Source organism: Eretmochelys imbricata, chromosome 1, assembly GCF_965152235.1.
Source record: "Eretmochelys imbricata isolate rEreImb1 chromosome 1, rEreImb1.hap1, whole genome shotgun sequence".
Classification (NCBI taxonomy): Eukaryota; Metazoa; Chordata; order Testudines; family Cheloniidae; genus Eretmochelys; species Eretmochelys imbricata.
The window spans coordinates 302,761,914-302,780,130 of record NC_135572.1 but is presented as its reverse complement, the minus strand read 5'-3'; the positions used below and the strand labels follow the sequence as shown (position 1 = coordinate 302,780,130).

The 18,217-nt window shown below is 44.0% G+C and overlaps 1 protein-coding gene across 2 annotated transcripts in view; it reads left to right on the top strand.

Moving 5' to 3' along the window:
• Positions 1-5,872, top strand: part of ARID2 (AT-rich interaction domain 2) — a 175,190-nt gene extending 169,318 nt beyond the window's left edge. The window contains exons 22-23 of one of the 2 annotated variants that reach the window (XR_013347963.1): positions 3,216-3,292; positions 4,313-5,872. The gene's annotated coding sequence lies outside the window, so the exon portion shown is untranslated. The remainder of the gene's footprint in view (positions 1-3,215; positions 3,293-4,312) is intronic. The other variant, XR_013347962.1, reaches the window with a different exon arrangement.
• Positions 5,873-18,217: the final 12,345 nt, after the last annotated feature.

The following is an 18,217-nucleotide window of genomic DNA, read 5'->3' as shown; positions in this document are numbered from 1 at the left end:
CTCCAGTTGCCTCAAGTGTCTGGGGGAAGCTCACGTTTGGGAGCTCTGCAAGATTTCCAGGGGCTTCAAGCCCCGTACCAAAAAAGACCAGGACACTAGACTGAAGTCCATTCTAATGGAAGTGGCGCTCGACCTCCCTCAGAGCTGGGACATTCAGATTCAGCACCAAACAGCTCTGCATCAGTGAGGAGTACTTCTGCCACCATTCAGGAGCCTCTGCACCATTCACCAACTCCAGTGCCGAGGAAGAAACAGAAGAAGATGGCTGAGAGAGGATGTTCCCCAACCCTTAGGACGGCTGGACATGGAGACCATGGAAGAGTGTGACCCGCACTGGGTCACTCCGCAGCTCCAGAAACTCAGGCGGCAATGCTGACTTTGCCCTCAGTTCAGGTGTCGTTGAGCCCAGCACCAGAGGGGCAGCATGGTACTGGAGCTTTGGTGGTACCTTCCATGCCGGCAGTTTTTCTTCAGCTATAGACCTACTGTCACTGTTGATACCAGCATCTCTGGTGATAGAAGAGCCAACTGCACTGGTAGGAAGAAAAGAACTTCCTACCTTGGTACTATGTAAAGGGAAACCGGCCATGATGACCCAGTCCCAGTCTTCCCCACTTCAGCACTGGTCCCTTGCACCGGCGGGTACCACTTCCCCCTGATCTCCAAACAGACACCTCAGAGTTGGAGGCAGAGGCGGAGTTATATATCTCCTGCAGGAGCCGGCACTGGTGTATAGCTTGGCACTACCCTGCGATGGGGCCAGGCCATTGCATTGGCTGCATGGCCTCTTGGGCAGTGGCAGATGCCGGTACAGTGGCCCTTCTGGAAGCTGTGGGCTTTCCCCCTGTGCAAGGCCCTCAGTCAAGATGCTTATTTCCACATTTTGATATTTCAAGAACACAGAAGTTTCCTCAGGTTCATCGTGAACTACATGCACTACCAATTCGCGGTTTTCCTTTTCGGCCTGTTGGCAGCCCCAGGAGTGTTTACAAAGTGCATGGTGGCAGGAGGTTCAGGTTTTCCCTTACCTTGATGACTGGCTGGTCAAAGGCCAGACCAGGGCCGAAGTGATGTCCAGCATATTTTTAATTCAGTTGACTTAACGGGACCTAGGCCTATTAATAAATGTGCAGAAATCTGCTCTCTTCCCAATACAGAAGATAGAGTTCACTGGAGTGGTGCTTGACTCTGTCCAAGCCAGAACCTTCCTCCCAGAAGGATGGTTCCAGGCAATCATGATGATTACAGAGCACCTCAGAGATCAGTACAACAGTGCGGCGCATCACCCAAACCTAGGGTGACCAGAAAGCAACTATGAAAAAATGGGACACGGGATGGGGGGTGATAGGCACTTACATAAGAAAAAGTCCCAAAAAACAGGTCACCCTACCCAAATCTCATGTCCCTCCACCTGACAGCCTGGAAGCTCCATGGCTAGACCCCACAGAACTAGCCTGCTTGGAGCAGGTCCGCAAAGTTCTACTAGGAAGCAGGAAGCCATCCACCAAGACTAATTACCTCACAAAGTGGAAACGGTTCTCTATCTGGTCTTCCCAGAAGGGTGTCTCACCTATGCGATCATCACTGTCATTCGTTCTGTAATACTTACTGCACTTAAAACAGCAAGGTCTAACTGTGGCATCTATTAGAGTCCACCTGGCAGCGAACTCAGCCTTTCATCTTGGGTGAATGGCCAATCCGTTTTTTCGAATGACATCTTTAATCGTTTCCTTAAGGGCCATGAGAGGTTGTACCCCCATGTGAGGCAACCAGTCCCCCCCCCGGGACCTCAACCTGGTTTTATCAAACCTCCCCCATTTGACCCATTGGCAACTTGTTCCCTGCTCTACCCATCATGGAAGATGACCTTCTTAGTGGCCATCACTTCAGCCTGAAAAGTTTCAGAGATCCGTGCCCTCACGTCAGAGCTGCCTTACATGGTGTTCTTTAAGGACAAAGTTCAATTGTATCCTCACCTGGCTTTTCTTCCAAAGGTGGTTTTCCAGTTCCATAGCAATCAATCTGTCTTCCTACCAGACTTCTGTCCAAAGCTATATGCGAACAGGGAAGAACGGAGTCTCCACTCGCTAGTTGTTAGGCATGGTCTGGCTTTCTACATAGAAAGGACAAAACTGTTTCAAAAATCTACCCAACTGTTTGTAGCCATTGCACACAGGATGAAAGGTCTGCCTCTCAGCCCAGAGAATTTCATCATGGATCACATCATGAATCCGCACATTTTACAACCTGACAGGGGTTCCTACCCTGCCTGTCCTAATGACTCATTCTGCAAGAGCACAAGCATCTCCAGCACTGTTTCTACCACAGGTACCTATCCAGGACTTTTGTAGAGCAGCAACCTGGTCGTTGTGCACACATTTGCTTCTCATTACGCCATCACTCAGCAGGCTGGAGACGATGCTGAGTTTGGCCAAACTGTTGAAGTCAGCATGTCACTAAACTTTTGAATCCTCCACCTCTACCTATACAACTGCTTGGGAGTCACCTATAATGGAATGGACATGTGCAATCACTCAAAGAAAAAAGTTACTAACCTTTCCGTAACTGTTGCTCTTCAAAATGTTTTGCACATTCCAAGACTTGCTCTCTTACCCCAATTCGGAGTTGACTGGAAAGAAGGAACTGAGGGGCACAGGGTTGGCCAGGCCCTTTATACTGGTGCTAAGAGCATGCAGCACCAGAGGGCGCCAAAGCTGATGCAACAGGTACCACTGAGGAGAAAATTGCTGGTAGCTGTGCTCAGGGTACGCACACACCTACATTGGAATGGACTTGTGCAACACATCTGGAAGAACAGTTACAGAAAGGGTAGTGACAGTTTTTTATTAATCGGTGGATTTGTGAATTGTTTAACAAAAATAATTAAGGAGCTGGTGGGATATACTTTTTCTTCACAAATCAAACTTAAATATAAATAGCTTTACCAAATGATTATGGAACATGTGGTATAGTCCACAAACAACTCAGAGAGACTAATTGTTTGGGTGGTCCAAGGAGATATAGCAAGGAACAATGCGATGAAAGTAAGTAATGTTAAAAACAGACTATTGGAATGCCCTTTAAAGGGAGGTGCTTGACCCATTTTAAAAATAGACTGGACAAAGCTTTTGTGTATACTACAGAAAACACTGCTGCATTATGACTGCTATAGACACAATAAACTAAATGGAGCTTTTCTATCTGTCATTCCTTAGCTTCTATTAAATGTCTTTCCCAATGACTGGAATGATTTACATTGCAATTGATTACTTGACAGTCTCCCATTTTCAAGGTGATTTGACCTTTGGCCATTATGTTTGGCAATACACGTAGTGAGTATTAAGTGAAATATATGTTGTACGGTTGTGTATTATTCTGAACTGTGATGCTAAGGTTTTTGTATTATGTTTGTGTTGTCATGAAATATGTGGTGACCACTTGTTCAAGAGAATAATCAGCATCAAATGTATATACCGAAAAATAAAAAAAATTATAGTTCCCTTAGTAGTGTAAATATACATGCTGCTGTATAGTGTGATCAAATCCTTAACTATTATTTATTTTAGTACTTGTTATGGAGGTTGCCAGAGGTTTGGGGAATATAAAAATAGGATTTTGGGGCAGATCTGGTGGCATGGAGTTGTCATTTAGCCACATTAGCTCCAAGATCGCAGGAGTAAGCCTACTTTCACAAAGTGCAACTTGGTGGATAATCTGTTTGTTTCTGTCTTTCATGTTATACTTTCAAACAGAAAATAACATGAATCAAATGTTTATCTTTTGAAAAATCATATGTATTTTCTTTGTTGGAAGTTACTTCAGATTTGATCTAATGTTCATCAAAGTCAGTGGAAAGACTCCTATTGACTTCAGTGAGCTTTGGATCAGGCCCTTAGTCTTTAAGAATTTCTCTTTCCTGCAATGTTTTCATTCATGGCTTTGGTTCCACTTCAGCTTACTTTTAGAGCAGCTCTGACTTGTCTTAGGTCTTTGACAGCTAATAAAAAACACTTTGATAAGAGTAGAATAAAAACTGATAGAATAATTTTAATTTTATTTTAATAAAAATGCTTTTATTTTAATTGAAGCATAAGTACTTCTGTAATATTGTTTAATTGTCAGCTGCCTACTTTCTGAACAAAAACATTCTAATTTTTAAAAATAAAAAAAGTCCTTGATATTTACCAGAGTTAGTTCAGATTTCTCTCATTGTTTGCCGTAAGTGTTTCTAATTATATTAAGTAGGTTAATAGAATCTCTTTCAGTTATGTAAGTATTTTTCCTTTTAAATTACCCTTTTATTTTTTTCTAGGGCTTGTACGTGATCAGCTGTGTGGTAAAGACCCGCCTGCTTTTACTGATCTATGTTCTACTAAGGCCAGCTCAACAGTAATGCAGCATCTTCTCCTGCGAGGAGGAAGAAAGTCACAACTGATAAGCTTAGAGTCAGCATTTGCTTCTTTCATTTGTACTAAGATCTTCTTCCTGATGCCTTGTCCATTGCTTCCTTCTGAAATGTATAATGCCAGAACTGTGAAGGCACAGCAGTGAACAACTTGCTCTCAATTTTGGACAAAATCAGTATTTGGACCCAAACTATTTTATGTTGCCAACATGACTTTGTTTTCCTCTGGTTTTTTTTCAATTGCTTTTTTAATTATTATGAACTTGTTTTTGTCAGTGCATGATTCTGCCTTTTAGCATGAGAGGAAGAAGAATGGCCTTGGAATTAAGGAACTGGACAAGGGCTCAGAACTTGGCTTACTTCCTGGTGCTGCCAAAGACTTCCTGTGTGACTTTGGAGAAGTTGCTTAATGTCAGTGTGCCTCACTGTAAAATAGTGACGATAGAATTGCACTGTCTCACAGGGGTGTCATGAGGATAAATCAATAAATGGTGTTCAGAGGCTATAGCAATGTGGGGTCAAAATGGTACCCACATACCATCAAAGTGTCTTGGTTCATTCCATCTATGTTTGGTCCTGTGCACAGGGAGGGCCTTGAGCAGAGGCGCCACATTGGGGAGAGGGGGCACGGAGGGTCATGTGCCCCGCACCTCCCCGCAAGAGTTGCTACTTGGCTTGTACTGAGCATGCTCAGTAACATCGGCTGAAGCAGCTGCCCTCATTCCATCCCCCCCCGCCTTCCACTATCAGCAGGTACAGGTGGTCTCTGGCCTTAAGTATTATCCAGTCACACTGGGGGAACACAGTTCTTTTCACTCCTGGGCCCTTTTCCACCTACATTGTCATGGTGGCAAACAGTTTTATCTGTCTGGATGGTTCTGAAGGAGCAAACAGTTTTATCTGTCTGGATGGTTCTGATGGAGCCTTTTCCAGTCTCAATGCTGGTGTAATTTCATTTGGTGGGTAGTCACAAATGCATGTGCAGTGGCCATCTGTCTTCCTGTGCTGCCTACAGCAAGGCCAATAATCAGCTCAACATGGCTAGTGATCACCAGTCCAGGGAACTGAAAGCTTAAGGTTGTTCCCTATGGCCCAGCATAGCAACTTGCCCGCCTTTAATCACTCAAGTTTTAAAATTTGGTTTATAGAAATAACAAATGATGTAAGGTTAATAAGAAGAAGGGGTTTTAAGTGGGATATTTTGAACTAATCAATTCTTTTTAAGTGGGTATGTGGTGAGAACTCGAAGCTGATCTTGATGGATTATCATTACTATCAAACATTTCAAGAATGCAAGAAACATAAATGATTATCATTATTGTCATAGCTTTTCTCCCAAAATCTTTAAAAATGGACTATGACATCAAAAATACATGTTGAGTCTGGTAATCTGCTGTCTTTTTCATTTTCATGTTACAGTTTATTTCTTTAAAGATATTATCTTGCAAGTTTATCACTTTATGTATGTAGGGCTCCAAGCCACCCTGTATACTGGCATAAGGGGACCAGACACTGAGAATTCCATAAAGTGATATCTTCAAAGAAACAAAATTACAGGTAACTCATTTTCCCGTCTCTAAAGATACAAGTTACACAGTTCCTCATTCTTGGCTTTTGGTGGTGGCTGTAAAGAGATGCAGAAGCTGAATAATGAAAGTAAAGATTTCAGCACTCTAGAGATAGTGGCAGTCATGTAGAATGCAGGGGGAAAGAATGCCTCTGTCCTGGTGTGGCCTGCTGTTATTGCTGCGTATAGAGAAAGGAGCTGGCTGTGCAGCTCTGACATTAGCTCAGAAGTAACTTGTAATCATGTTTTAATTGTGTACTATAAACTGTTTTCTTCATCAGGTTTCTCCCTCCTTTGCTCAGAGGGTAACTGTTGGAGTCTGGGGTCCTAGACACCCTGTTCTCCTCATATGCCTTGGCCAGTGCCCTAACTAACAAGACATTTGAGGGCTCAAAACTTTTAGGGGACCAGTAGGGAGCTGGCAGTGCTGTGGGGAGGCCAGAGGAAAGCTCCAAGGGTTGCCCATCCTCCAGCCTTGGAGGGTATGTGTACACTGCAAGTAGATCCCCATGGCTGGCACAGTCCACCTGACCTGGGCTCACGGGGCTTGGGCTGACAACCTTGCAGGGTCCTAGAGTGGCGGGGCTCCAGCTGTCAGCCCCACCTGACCAGCCCAGGACGGTGGGGCTTGGGCTGACCAGCCCGGGATGGGTAGGCTTGAGCTATTAGCCCCACAGTGGTGGAGCTTGGACTGTCAAAGACAGCAACAGGCGATGTAAGCAATGCAGCTTATACATGGAGACTCCATCCACCTAACTACCTCGACCTAAGTGTTATGCCTTTCACAGTGGAGGTATTAGGTCGGTGTAGTGGGCGACTTACATTGGCGGGAGCAACATTATAATGAAGACACTTACAAAGTTAGGTCAACATAAACTGCATTACTTCGACCAAACTCTGTAGTGTAGACCAGGCCTCAGGTCGGCTCCCTATGGGAGTTGGCATATTTCCCTAAACTGAGAGCTCTATGCCACCATCCAGATATCATATCTGGACGCTGGTATATCATTGGTGCTGACATGCCTGTCTTATCTTGACTAATGGTAGTGAGAAAAGGGAAGTTCAGGCAGCCATATCTGAGGGTGCTGGTTCTTGAAAGGAGGTATGTGGTGTTTGTCAGCTGTTTTGTGTTCCTCAGTCCAATAGTCTTGTGCCTGTGCCATTAGTGCAGTGATGTGGCTGGAATTAGGGGCCTTGATTCATCAGTCTTGGCTGTTTAGGACAGGACAGCTGATTTTAAGAAGCCATATATACCACATGTGTATGCCAAGAAGCAAGTTGCAGGTAGTGCTAGGAATTAATATAGAGGTGAATTGTGACACGAGAAAGCACCTCAAACTTCAGAGCATTTTTCCATTCTCCCCACTGCCCAGTATATGAGGGTCTAAGCATAAGGAGACACTGGTAGCCACTATCGTCCTAGTACAGGGAGAGTTTGGGACTCTCTTGCATATAGCACTTCTGCAAAGGGCATCAATATCTCCTCAGTGCATTGGAGCACACTTCAGACAAAGGGAGGAGAGAAAGGATGGTCAGTGGTTGGGACATAGGCCTGGGAATACTGTTCCCAGCTCTGCCATAAATTTCCTGTGACCGTGGTCATATCACTTAGTCTCTATGTCACAATTCCCAAACTGTAAAATGCAGATAATAGTACATCCCTTTCTCACAGGGGTGTTGTGAGGATGAATACATTAGAAATTCTGAGGTGCTCAGATACAATAGCAATGGCAGGATAAGGAGCTAAGATAGCTAGATGGGGCGTGGTGAATGGAAGTGCTCCCATGGCAACATTGAAGTGATGGTCTATTGTATTCCACTGAGGGTTTACACGTGTGCCATGTGTCCGGAGCCAGAGAATTTGAAAGTAGGAACGTCTATTGGTCCATGCATGCTCTCTTTCTTCGCCTCACAGTTTTGTCTGAGGCTATAAAAGGCTGGGTGCACCAACAGCATCTCCAATCCCTTCTCATCACTGCATGCTCTCAGTCAGAGCTGCTAGTATTCTCTCCTCTTTAATGCACTTTAAAAAAAAAAGTTTTAAAATTGTATATATAGTTTTTCTTCTCCTGTTTTATTATTTCTTACATAAATAAGTAGTAGTTTTAGAAAGACTGGGACTTCAGGGGAATCTGTTTACTGGTTTCCTCCCCACCTCCCACTGCACCCGAACATACATACGCGGGTATTGGATTATTCCAAAGATGTCAGGATTCAAGATCTGCACCTCTTGCCTGTGTTTGTTCTCAGTCAGCGACAAGCACCAATGCTGCCTTTACTGCTTGGGAGAAGCAGGGCTGGATTACCCAATAGGCAGACTAAGCATGTGCTTAGGGCACCAGCAAAGCAGGGGGCATCAAAAAAAAAAAAGAGATTTTTTTAGCAGGCCATATCTGAAAATATGGGAATGCTGGCAAAGGTAACCCATCATACTTATCCAAGACCATATGTGATGAACTCATTGGTATAATGAGTGACAAAGTTCATTCAGCTGTTGTGGATGAAATAAGTATTGTTGGGTACTTCCGTTTATCTGTCAACTCTACATCTGATCTTTCACATATTGATCAGTTGAGTATTGTACGAAGATATGTGTCTCCCACAGATGGAAAACCTGTTGAACGATTTATAACATTCCTCAATTTGAAGAGCCACACTGGTGAAGAAATGGCAAATCAAGTACTGCATTATCTGTGCCAAGTTTGCAAAATAAATTTTTCAAAGTGCAGAGGTCAATCTTATGACAACGCTACCAAGATGTCAGGGCGTTATCAAGGAATGCAGAAGAAGCTCTTAGAACAGAACATATATGCTATATTCATACCATGTGCTGCACACACTCTCAATCTTGTTGGCCGTGGTGCTGTTGATTGTTGTCCAGTGGCAGTAAGTTTTTTCTCAACAGTCCAGTTACTTTATACATTTTTCTCTGCCTCAACACACGGATGGGCAGTTCTTAAAACATATTTGGGCAATGATCAAAATCTGTTTCTGTTGAAATCTCTTGTGTTGAAATCTCTTTCTAATACTCGCTGGGAGGCACGTGCAGTGGCAACAAGTGCAATTCTGGAGTTCTACTCAAAGATTGTGGATGCATTAGAAAGTGTAGCTGAAGAACAATCGTAAAAGGGAGAAACTATACAAGAGGCAGAAAACGTTGCAAACAAGATGCAAGAACTAGAGTTTGTATTCATGTTGACCATGTGGAATGAAATTTTACAACACTTTTACCACACAAGTCAAGCTCTCCAAGAAAAAGAATTGGATCTGAAAACATGTACAGACCTCTGTCAATCATTAGCAGACCACTTACACACATTGAGGAATGATTTTGAAAGATTTGAAGACATATCAAAAGATATGTTGATTGATACTAACTACAAAGAAGCCCAGTCCTGAAGCAAATCAGGAAAAACCAAGCAAATGATAACAGTGCAACAGAAACAACATTGAATCCTAGAGACAAATTTCACACATCTACTTACTACACTATAATTGATACACTTGAAGCTCATATGAAGAGGAGAGGTGAACTTATCCAGAATTTTGCAATCAGAAAATCTAGAAAGAATTTTAATTTCAGCATACACGTCAGTTTTGTGTCATTTCGGAAAATAAAATTTTATTTTACGGTATAGTATTGTTTTTATTTTGAATTACATATGGGGGCGGGTGGGCACCATAATCTTTTCAGTGCTTAGGGCCTCTAAAGGTCTTAATCTGGCCCTGAAGAGAAGCCCACATTTCATCCAGCTACAGTATCTGCCAGTCCTTCCCAAGCCTACCCGAGAAGGCTGGGCTCTTCACTTCAAGAAGTGCCTCATGGAAGTCACCATCAGGCCTCAGTCAGAAACAGACTGGGGAACCACCACAGCACATTGGCCTGAGAAAGTCAAGAGTGTGCCTCCTGCTACAGAAATTGAGTCTGGCTCTGGCAGTACCACCGCTACGAACCCTGTGCCACAGCCTACTCGGTAGGCAAGGAAGCATGTGCATAAGCATGACAGTTAGTCTTCCTCCAAACTGAAGAAGAATGATGCACCTTCCACAAGTTTTGGGCCACAGAGATGCAGTGTGTTCCAAGGTGCACAAGGATGACAAGAAGTCACGTAGACTGCTGGATCTGCTGGTACCGAGCCCTGAGCCCCACATGCCCTTAATGTCAGCCTCCCTTATGACAAAGGATCTGCTGGTTCCAGGACAGTCCTCTGCTCCAGTTCTGGCTCTGGCTATGGAATGGGTGCCATTAATGCCAGGACAATTGGAGAAAGCACCAGAGCCACATGAGCAGTTAACCCTAAGGGAACTGAGATATCCACGCCTTCCTCTGCCATCCACACCTAGGGAGGTCCGATCTCCTATCAAGGACTTGCCACAGTCAGGCTGCGCTTCAACTCCTCCTCCTGTGGTTTACATGCTTCTGCCGGTTCCAACAGTACCACCATTGGACCCAGGATCTGAGCTTTCCTCATCAGAGGATTCCAGTGCAGCACAAGGGCTGCCCATTCCCTACCACTGGTACGAGTATTCAAAAGGACCACCATCGGCATGGCATTATCCTCCTCTCCAGCAGCAGGGAAGTAGCTAGTTGCTCTCTCCATGGGGCCAGCCACAATATCTGCCGGATCAGTCTTGCTGGTCCTATTGGGGATCCTGGCCCCAGTACCACTCTTGGAATCCACCCGCTCAGCAAGGGAGTCTTCACCGTGTCCCTGCTAAGGGCACCCTCGAGCAGGCATTCTGAACTGGTTATCAAGGACAAACCACTCAGTCTGGTTCCGTCGGTATTGCCAGAGCAAAAGCATTTCCCATCATCCTCTCCACATGCTGCAGTAACATCAGCCTCCCCTTTGCCTCCAGATGACTCGGCAATTCCAAGAACTCCTACAAAAGGTGGCAGTGAGCTTCATGTTCCACTGCAGGAGGTACAAGACAAGCAGCATAAGATCCTGAACATGCTTCATTCCTCAATACTGAGCAGGGTTGCTCTAACAATCAACGATGCCATACTCCAACCAGCTCTACCAGTTTGGCATACCACATACTTGCATGCCTACCCCCAAGGGGAGAGATACTACATACCAGCTAAGGGGTCGGAGTTTATTTTCTTACACCCTCCACCCAATTCCCTGGTAGTATAAGCAGCAACGGAACAGTCCAGGCAGCAACACTCACACTCCACCCCGACAGATAAGGAAGACAAATGCTTAGACCTTCTGGGACACAAGGTCTTCACTTCAGCAAGCCTCCAATTTTGTATTTCAAACTACCAGGCCTTGTTGGCCAAATATGACTTCCTTAACTACGGAAGATTGGAGGACTTGCATAAAACATATCTTAGTCATGCCATATTCATATCATAACAATATTTCTATGAAGAATACGGGGTGTAACGTCACAGTTTCTATTCAACTTACTTCCTGGCACCCAAGAAGAAGGGCAGGTGGAAATGAATCCTGGATTTGTCACCTCAAGCTCTTCATCTGCAAGCCCAAGTTTTGGATGGTCACCCTAGCAGCCATTATATTGTTACTAGAAAAAGGCATGTGGTTTATGGCTCTCGATATGCAGGTTGCCTGTTTTCACACAGACATCCATCCAGCCCACAGAAGATTCCTGAGGTTCCTGGTAGGCCCTTAGCATTTTCAGTACAGGGTTCTACAATTTGGACTCACCATTACTCCCTGGGTCTTTACCAAAATCTTCTATATTATAGTAGCCCACCGGAGGCGCTCTGGGGGTCCTTATTTTTCCCTATCTCAATAACTAGCTTCTAGCAGAACAATCCAGAGATGAAGCTTGAATCTCAACTTCCATGTTGCTCAGACTCCTTTCATCCTTGGGAGTCAGCATCGATGTCAAAAAATTAACTCTGATTCCCACATAGTTCCTAGACTTCATAGGGGCCCCCATCAATTCAATCACAGCCTGAGCTTACATACCAAGAAACAGGTTCCAGACTCTGCAGAAACTCATCATCCAGGTAGTCAACAGTCCATCTGTCCTGGTCAGGACTTCTTTATCCATCCTGGGCCACATGGCAGACTACATGTACGTCACTGCTTTCACTTGCCTCCACCTTTGCTGATTACAGATATGTCCATTGGTGCTGGAACTAAGGGTGTTGGGGATGCTGCTGCACCCGTGTCTTGAAGTGGTTTCCATCATATACAGGGTTTACAGTTTGGCTCAATGGCTCTGAGCATCCCCACTCTAAAAATTGTTCCATCACCACTGGATGTGGCTCCAGAGAGCGTACTCACCCATGCTACATGCATGGACTTTATGTTGAAAGTTCCCCCCATAATGCTCTCTTCCTTTTAGTGGTGGATGGACCCGTGGTAGGTATGTACAGGTATCCCTTTTCTCCCATTCTCTCCAGGCAGGACGATTATCACAGACACATTGCTCACAGGATGGGGAGTGCATATGGGAGACCTCATGGTGCAAGGGACATGGACCTCAGAATCCAGGATGCACATCAATATTCTGGAACTCTGGGTGGTACAATGAGAATGTCAAGCATTTCTACCTTCTATTTGCTCCCATCATGTTCTTATCATGTTGGACAATACTCCCACCGTTTATTACATCAACAAACAAGGGGGCATAATGCTCTCAGTGAGTGTATACAGTGAAGCTTGTCAGCTTTTTCAAAGCAAGGTAACAATTTATTAGTCACCTGGCATACAGAATCTGAAAATCTTTGGGTTAGCACAGGGGGGAAAGGTTAAGACATAGTCCATCTTGACCAAGCCTGTGCAAATGTCGGCCAACCTGTTGTATCCTATCTCTGTTCCTGTGTCTCTCCCTTTTTTGGTCTCAGATGACAGCAGTCAGCCTCTTCCAGAGGCCAAGCCTTTGTCCCCCGCTGGTCCTCTCAGTCCTTTGTTCTCCAGGGTCCATGATGAGTTCACAACCCTGCTGCTGAAGCCTCCAGCCGTTGAGTGTGGCTGGGTCAGTGAGGGCTTCCTTTGTTGAACTGGGTCAGTTTCAACCAGTTCTTTAATGACTCATTCATTCCACGAGGCAGTGAGGTGACACACACACACCTCATATCTCCTGCATTGTTCCAGGAGAAGACTTGACCCTTTTACCTGCACTAGTGGCAAAGCAAAGTACAGAGGGGAACTTTGATTCCTATGTGTACCTCAAATATTACAAAAAAATTTCCACTTTGTCACGGCTTCTAAACACTGAACGGTGCTGCTTCTCTCAGTTTGTGTCTTGCAACAGTGTGTAAGAAATCTCTGTGTTAGCAGCCTCTGGTTTGCCTTGCCAGCGATGTTTAGCTTTTTGGGGGCAGGGATTCTCTTTTTGTTCTGTGTTTGTACAGTCCCTAGCACAAGAGGGGGTCCATGCCTGGGGTTATAGGCCCTATGGCAATACAAATAAATAATACTAATGTTTAAGGGAGTAAATTGAGTTTCAGTTGCACTTTTATTCCCAGGTTCATGTCTCTCTAACCTTGGTATAGGGTGACCATATTTCACAATGGAAAATGCTAGCCCTTTTCCCTCCACACACACACTGGGCTGGGGCTGGGGCTGACAGTTGCTGCTCGCCTGAGCCCTGCCTCTCCCCCCTGCCCACCAAACCACCCTGGCAAGGCTGGGGCTGGTGTCATCACTCACCCAAGCCCTGCCTCCCCCTCCCCCTGCATGTGAGGCTGGGGCTGGTGTTGCTGCTCACCTGAGCCCTACCTGCCCCCCGGGCCCTGCCTCCCCCCATGCTCAGGATTGGCATCGCTGCCCCCCCACACACACACACATTCCTCTGCACTCCAGTTTTTGACAAAAGTGGGCATTTGTCCCATTTGCTCTTGGAAACCTAATCAGTTAGCAAGGACAAATGTCCACTTTTGCCAAAAAAAAAAGTCGGGATGGCCAGGACAGGGCTTATAAAAGGCACTGTTCTGGCCAAAACAGGATGTATGGTCACCCTACCTAGGTAAGACATGGCTTTTCTATTGGCATGAATTTATTCTATGGTAAATAGGCCCAATGGCCTGTGATGGATGTTAGATGGGGTGGGATCTGAGTTACTACAGAGAATTCTTTCCTGGGTATCTGGCTGGTGAATCTTGCCCACATGCTCAGGGTTCAGCTGATCGCCATATTTGGGGTCGGGAAGGAATTTTCCTCCAGGGCAGATTCGCCTTCCTCTGTAGCATGGGGCATGGGTCACTTGCTGGCAGATTCTCTGCACCTTGAAGTCTTTAAACCATGATTTGACATAGGTGAGAGGTTTATGGCAGTAGTGGGTGGGTGAGATTCTGTGGCCTGCATTGCGCAGGAGGTCAGACTAGATGATCATAATGGTCTCTTCTGACCTTAATATCTATGAGTCTATGAGCGGCTGTCGGATTTCATTTTCTAATGCTAGGGAAGGCGTTTATACTGGTATGAGGATCATAAAGTCACTTTCTAGAACAAGGACAGTTGAAATATTTTTCTTCCTGGTTTTCAGAAATAAAGTGGGTTTCTTGGCATGGCTCAATGTGAATCCATTTTCAGCAGTTGGCCTAATTGCTTAGCCATTGTCCGGTTTGGGAAGCAGGGGGCTTAGTCACACCAGGTGTGTGTGAGGAGTTAGTAACAAGTGCTTTCCTGTTGTCTCCCCAGTCTTTCTTTAGGAGCCACCATCATGAAAAGGCATTAGAGAGGAAGCTGGGGAGTGAGCATATGGCTGTGTGTCAAGACTCCTGCATTCCAATCCTCGCTCTGTCACAACTTGCTCTCCGGTCTTGGGGAAATTAACCTGTGTCTGTTCTCCCAGCTGTAAATAGGGGTAAAACTTAGATAACTCACACGGTTAAGGTTGCATTTGCTGATGTTGGCAGCACAGCATTTTGAAAGGGTAAATCTTCATGAATGTTTAGTACATTTCTCCCTATATTGCCAGAGTACACTGTGGGGCATTCCCCAACTCCCTGCAGCAAGGAGGTAACACTAGTTTCCGTGTGGGCTGACAGAATTGGTTTATATTCATTTCTAACAATGAAAACTTCAGTTTGAATCCCTTCCTGAGCAGGGCATCATAGTCTGACCTTTATTTCTCCATGGTCACCTTCATTCAGTTTCCTAGGATCATGTTAAATTTCTATTTACCACTCAAGTAGTTTGGCTCCTGTGTGTCCATCTTTTATATCATATTCTGTTGGGAGGGGGTGTTGCCTTTTCCACCATTATTTTATGCTGGTTGTCATATTCTGGGCTTCCTGGCTCAACATCACTTTAGACAATGCAGGTGCAATGATAGAGACATTCTTCCAGATTGTAATGACCCAGAATGAGATCTATCATGACTAGTTCCTCTGAAGAAATAAAATTACTTGCTTGTAAATCTTGGTCTCCAAAGGCATTATAGCTAGATTCTTAGTTATCACAGATCATACCTCCTACCCAGGACAGCTGATTATGTTAATAACTTTTAGATTTCATTAAGGCCAACATCTTAGTAGGATTCAGGACAGGATTAGACTTTTATAGGGAGAATGAGCACATCCAGGGTCTCAGGTTAGAAATATTATCATGAAAGTAAGGACTATAAATCCTCATGATTGAGAGCGGATGCCAACCACTAGGAACTAATTTTCTTTATGGTCAGTTTTTTCATTGCATGGTTTCTTGTACTTTCCGCTGAAGCATCTGGTACTCGGTATTTTTGGACGCAGAATAGTGGACTAGGTGGACCACTGGTCTGGGGTGAGCTGGTTGAACTATTACTGCATACTGAGGCTTGGAGACTTGTTACAGGATCCCTGCTGATATTAAAAACTATTTAACTGTGAACATACATTGTATCTAAGCTATAAACTGGATGCACTAGATGTATTATGCTAAATGATAGATAAAGCTTAATTCTTGTTATAAGGCTCTAGCATTTAGACACCTCTCTGTTTTGTTGTGCCCCTAAAGTATGTTATTTGTGCATTGTCACCTGAGACTCACTAGCTGTTTTGATTGCTATTTCCCACAGTAAGTCAGTTCCTTCATTTCTGTAACACTTCAGGACTGCTTTGTTATATGACACTCTGTTGCCAAAACTTTAGTCCATGTTCTCAGCTACAGCAGTAAACTTTCCCTTTGCTGGCTCTTGGTCCTGTACTGACTGCTTACAATCCACTGAGACTGACTGTATGTTGTTTATTCATAGTCCTATTTACTCTTGTATGATCCCATTCTTTGCATACTTGCATTGATAACCCATTAAAGTGAAGATTGGGTTGAAATGTTATTGTTGTCATTTAAGGCTGTGGGAGCTGTGGCTCAGTACAATTTGCAAAATCTGAATCAAGTTTACGTTCCACTGTAGCCTATGGTTACTCTGCAATTGAGCTGTTTTTTGTTTTTTATCATTAGTTCTAGTTTAAATGTTTAACCCCAGGATAGTCACATAGTAAATTCCATTTCTGATGTTAAAACATTTTTCCTCCAGTAAATATGTTTTATTTATTGAAATCAGCTGTCCAATTTACTGCATCTTATTCATATGCATGTTGTTAAGCTCTCTGATTTATGTCAGCATTGCAATGTATATTAACAACTCATACCACCTACCATCAGCTATAGCATAACTATAGATGCTCACCCATTGACACAAACCAACAAAGATTTACATAGCTCTGCAGTCAACATTTGTTTGCTTTACAGTTGATGTGATGTGTCATTAAGCCCAAGATTTAGCTTTTGAAATAAATCAGCAACATTTTTAGAAGTAGGCTTTGCTCACATTGGTCTCATCCTTTAAGAATTTATGGAGTGGGGCCTGAATTTAATAGAGGTTGTTCATACTTACCACTTGTAAGTCGCTGAGGCCCTGATCCTGCATAGATTTACACATATGCTTAACATTCTGAGTAGTCCCAGTGAAGAGAATGTGATCTCTCAGCATGTGTAAAATTAGACACACCAGTAAGTCTTTGCATCATCATGGGTGTATGTTTTGGGGCCAAGCAATTCCCGCATGCAGCCCACAGTACAGGTCCTCCTGTTCGTGGGGTATTTTCCTCCTGTAATTTCTAATGTGTTTCTGTACTTTCAGGAGGCTCCTTTGCTCCTTGATTACATCTCCTAAAAGAAAAAAAACACAAAGTCACGAAGGGAGCAACTATAGAAAAGTTTGTATCAACTGTCCTTACTGTAACACCAAAGGGGATGAGTGATGTAACAGGTAAGATTCACTTTTGGGTCCCTACTGGCCATTATTGGTTTTGAAGCAGTTAAACTAACCACAGACCTAACTACTCAATACATTTCCAATAGTGGTCATGTCAAAAGTTTCATTAGAAACAACTCCAGCAACTGTTCAAAAGCCAGCAACTAAATTCTACCAGGTTTTATCACTCTAACTACCTAATAAATACATTTCATTGGTTTGATTCCAGTTCTGTCTGATGTCATCAAAGATGTTAGATCTGTAGCAAAGAATTTCAGCTGCTGAAACAATGTGCAGTAACTATGAGACAAGCTTAATGAAGCATAGAAGTACTAGCAAGGTGTTTAACGATGCTTTTCTACTAAATAAAGGCTGTTAAGGATAAGATTCAGGGCTGCATCTCTGCGCCATAGCATAGATTTCACAGCCCAGGCTGAGGAGTGTGCTAAATTGGTTTAAAATCACATTTGCACCCTCCTGATCCTGGGCTGGAGAGAATTTGGGTAAAATCTGGCAAATAGTTTCAGCCCCAAAAAACCAACAAAACAAACAACCTGGAAAGTTTTGGAAATGTTTTAACAAGTAAGCCACAATCTTAAATGCACAATTTATGGAGCCTGGAATAGTGATGATAAAGTATAGAGCATTTCACCTTTAGGTAACCATTCAAATGTAGCCCAGACAGATAGTGACTGAAAGATGTTTACAGTTCTATGGCTGCTCAGTGAGCGAATAAGATAACAGTCTCAATCCAATTCAGTGCATTGCTCTATTGAAGCTCTGGTGGGGGAGCCATATCCTCTTTGCCCCAGGTTTGGGGGATGTTATGCAGCAGGAATGTAAACTGATCCTGTGATTGACTGGTGCAACAGTCCCTTGAAGTCTGTAATCCATTGGCATCTCATAGTTGTTCTAACTTTAAGCGCTGGGCCTGGTTTGGCCTCTAGGCTCAGGAGAGCACTGAAGTGTCAAAGCTTTGGTCTAGTTCATCTGAGGATTTAGCTTCAGGTGTCTACTTCACAAAATTGCCACTGCAGCTAATGCTAATTAGCGGTCATGGCAGAGAGATAAAGGGGCAAATGGGG